The 4,308-nt window shown below is 41.3% G+C and overlaps 1 non-coding gene across 1 annotated transcript; it reads right to left on the bottom strand.

Annotated features, from left to right (window-relative positions):
- Positions 1–3,974: 3,974 nt before the first annotated feature.
- Trnae-cuc lies at positions 3,975–4,046 on the bottom strand. Its single transcript has one exon. It is a non-coding gene; the product is annotated as a tRNA-Glu (tRNA).
- Between the last annotated feature and the right edge of the window lie 262 nt (positions 4,047–4,308).

The following is a 4,308-nucleotide window of genomic DNA, read 5'->3' as shown; positions in this document are numbered from 1 at the left end:
TTAGAGATAAATAACGATAGATTTTAGCCGTCGTTTTTTCCGCAATAATGAACCATAATCCTGGCGATAATTTAGCTGCAGTTACCATGTTTGTATTTATTGATTTTGAGTTGATAGATAGTCATTGTCGTTAACATATTTATCAGAATCTACTTCAAACTCTTCTCCGTCCAGCTGTGACTTCTATGTCGTTAATAAATCGGAACATACGTATCATATCCTTGACTATACTGACTCCAAACGACGTCCTTTGATTTATTTGATCAAGCACTAGTTTTTATTAAAATTAAATTCATAATTTATTGCTTTTTAAGTTTATATTTTTTAGCTTTTAAAGTAACCTGGATCTACATGGTAGTGGATTCAGCTATCTCGTCGTTGTTCTCCTGCGTATTTTCCACGGCATTGCGATGAATGAGATTCTCATTGACATGTCTGAAGTTCTGAGCACGGGGGCCCTTGCTTGTCGTGAAGCCAGAGAAACGCGCTGCCTCCGAATCTGCCCCTCCTGACTTACCCTAGCCACCCCTGCACTCCACCTGCCCCTCCCGCACCCCCCCCCCCCAACGGCCATAGTATTTCTGGCGCTAGACACTTCCCTCGGCCGTAACTATGCACAGTGCAGTAAAGCGAGTCTCTTCAGCGAGGTGAACCTATATTAAAAGCTACTTAGCATTCAATAGGGTAGTTTCCTTCATCGAAAAAAACGAAAGGCAATGATTGCGATTCGTTACCCACCATTAGTGTATTCATAATATAATAATTATTTGGTTTTAGAAATACCGGTTTAGACGAATTGCAATGGTTACTTTTATCTTCATTTGAAAAAGGCCAGATTGGCGCCCATACGATTCCACTCCACGTGACGTCACAGGGACCTAGTTTCCATACGAGTAGATTGGAGTTTTACATCGTCTGAGATTACCAATGCATGCATGAGGCACAGACTTCAGGGAAACATCTCTTTATAATCACCTATTAAAACTCCCTAAGTTCGGAAAGTTTCCTACGCTTGATAGGGGGATAATAATCCTTATTTAAGTCAAGCGCTACCTGCTAGCAGGGTACTCTGCTACCTGCTAGCAGCCTGCGTCCTATCAGCGCTCAAGCCTCGCCCCAAGGTCACCTCACATGCCAGACAGCTGGAACCAGAAATACGTCACACGGACTTTTCCCAGCATTCATACTTAGCCGTCACGTTTTCGCGCGCTTGAAAATTTTCACTTTTCGTTTAATCGCGAAAAATAGATATCGTCATTCGAAAATCTAAAAGTGCGAAATCGTACTGCAGGAGTAATAATCTTTCGATTTAAGCAATAAAAAAATAATAGGAAGCCACCCTATTGTTGAGCGAGCTCTTAATCACTTTTATAGCTGCTTTCGGCCAATTTTATAATCATCGCCTCTGCGCAGACATAGATATACATATAAAATGGGAGAGGTTTTGAAATCGCTGTAAGGGTCAGGGAAGAGGGAAAGTTGGGCAATCATTTCTAGGCCATCGAGGAGGTGAGAAATGTCGAGTGCATACTTGGTTGAATGACGTGATAAATTTATGTTCCCTGAGGGAAAATTGATGACTTTCCCTTTATTCGTCATTATTGCAACCACACACCATTAACTATCGAACTTAAGTGGTTCATTTACAGGCTCTTATCCAAAATAGTATGTTTACGGACAGAAACTACGCAACGTAATTTGATAAAGATCAAATAAAGTGACTATAATGAAGTATTCGAGGCAATGTTTACATTCTGCACTTCCATTCATCCCCGAAGAAGCTGTGATTCGTCAAGAGTTCAAGGAGAAGAACGTAAAATAGGCTGAACCTACTCAGCAGATTCAGAGAGGACGTATTCGCAGATGACGTGAAAGGTATACTTCACTTCCCATCCTAAGGTAATCAGGAACAGTAAAAGACGTGCCATGAGTGTAATTAATCTCTGCACCCGCTAGGCTGACCTCATATATGTACTTTTTCGCTTTTTATGGTTTGAGTTTCTTGGTCCTTGTTTCACAAGTAACCAATTTTTTGCACCTGCATGGACTTTAGCGGGTCTATGCATATGCAATATCTATTCACCTAACGGTTCTGATATTTGCACGGTTGGTGACAACTTGCTTGGAGAAATGCATGATTAGCGTGAGCTCACGCCGACTGCTGGAATGTGCATGTGTTATGGCTTTCTAATCGATGACTAAGAAGATGTAGCAAATTCAACAATGGATGCTGGTGTACACACACGCCCTACCCTTGAGGTGGTTCACAGAGTATTGTGTAGATGTAGCTCAGCGAAGTCACTCAATATGAAGCATCGGTAGCATGGCTGTGACCACTTACAACGTGGCCAGGCCACCTACATCAAAAAATGATAATATTGTCATTAACTGCCCAATTGCGAATTCATTTTAAAAACAAAAATAGAAATAAAAATAATCCAGCTTGGTATAAAAAGAACAAATAAATATATAAATAAAGTAATCAATTCATCGTATGCAATTTTTTCATGTATCCTGTTGTCTCTCATGTCTATTTTAAAGTTCAATCTCGACATTATCGAAAATAAGTTTTATTTTTCGCACTACAACATTCAACACCACCAACGCAAACACACGAGCAAAAAATTCACTGTAGGTGTTAACTTGGCTGGTTGGGTTAAGTTTTTGAGCGTCCATGAATCGTGATGGCACCAGCATCATTCCCTGACGTACCTCGAAACGTTGAAGAAAACGGAAACTCGCATCTGGATGTAAACACGTGAAAACGCAAATCAGTCAACCATTGCTTTGACAATTGTAAAATATATTTAAGCTATTTCCGCCCACCGTAGCCATTTGGCTACACATAAAGAAAACCCGCACTTCTTTCTGCTTTCGATCTATCACCAACATGTTGTTGAAGCTTGCAATAACTTTTCCACTGATAAGTTCATTTTTGAAGCCGTTTGAAATAAGCCCAATGATGGAAAGAGACGGGTGCGAAACGGAAGTTTGTTATGGATGCTTATTGTCTGTAAATTACGTGCAAGTATCGTAAAAGTAAACGGAAATGGCATTGCATAGATCATTTTAACTTTCCTTCATCAAAAAGTATGCTTGCCCTAAAGATTCAATCTCTCAATCAAGGTCATTCTTGGAAATTGAACAACATTAGATTCTGACCTCGTTACCATCCAACCTAACTGCATGCATGGGTACGGGTCAATCTGAGAAACAAAGTTGATTTATCGGCAAAATATTTCATTTCATATCTGCATTTTTAAACGCGTTCATAAAGGCAACATACCCAAATATCTTCAAATTCGCAAGTTTGAAGTTTTCTGGGCAAGTCTTCACCAACCGTTGAAATTCAACGAGTACTCTTTGCTAAATACTCAAGGATTTCAATGAAACCCCTGTTTCGTGAAGCGGAGGAGTCGAGAGAAGTCAACCAACCCATCCGCCATAAATATCGTTCGCAATGTGAGCCGTTCGGAGGGGTCAAGCGGAGGCATGCGATCCGTTAAATGTTGGCACTCTCTCATTCGTGAGCATCGATTACGAGAGTCACTTCCCGGACTGACGTAACTCCGCCGAATAGATAAACGGAAGGGACAAAAAAATCTAGTCCACGCGCACAGCAAACTCTGTCGCCAATGGAAAGGGCCATCGCTCGGGGCGCGGCAGACCTTTCAATGCGGAGACAGCAGACAGAGAGGGATGACCGATAAGAGGCGAGAGTTAGGAAGCATTGCATTCAAAACTTCTGTCCGCCGCTAGTTGGGAGGGCTTTTCCCCATCCCAGCCGGCGATCTGCTCCCCAAGTATATGCATTACTACTTCTGCTTTGCCAAACCGTTCCTCGCGTCGTTTTTCCTTCGCAATGCAATTTCAGTGTGCAATAAAAATTATAATTAAGCATAACACCCCCGCCTATTGAGGCTGCTGGCGAAATAGTATGCAGGTATAGATCAATAATAAATGAAGAAAAAAATTTCCCGTACCGGGAATCGAACCCGGGCCTCCCGGGTGAGAGCCGGGTATCCTAACCACTAGACAATACGGGAGATGAGATTAGTTGGATATAAAATGAAATCAAATTTTGATACATACGGAGATAATCTCGGTAATGGGAGTCTGTGATTGAGTCAAAGATGAATGGAGTAACAAAACCGTCAAATGAATGACCACTTATCATACCATGGAGACTTATATAGAGCCAATTCTGGCTTAACCTGATGGAATTCTAAAAAATAAGAAAATACCAGCAATTTTCCACAAAAAAATTCCACTCGTACGACCGGTCACAGCAAACCTCGCAGAGTCAAT

This window comes from Ischnura elegans, chromosome 2 (assembly GCF_921293095.1).
Source record: "Ischnura elegans chromosome 2, ioIscEleg1.1, whole genome shotgun sequence".
Lineage (NCBI taxonomy): Eukaryota > Metazoa > Arthropoda > Insecta > Odonata > Coenagrionidae > Ischnura > Ischnura elegans.
Note: the sequence above shows the minus strand (reverse complement) of the source record. Positions and strands in the feature narration are given on the sequence as shown.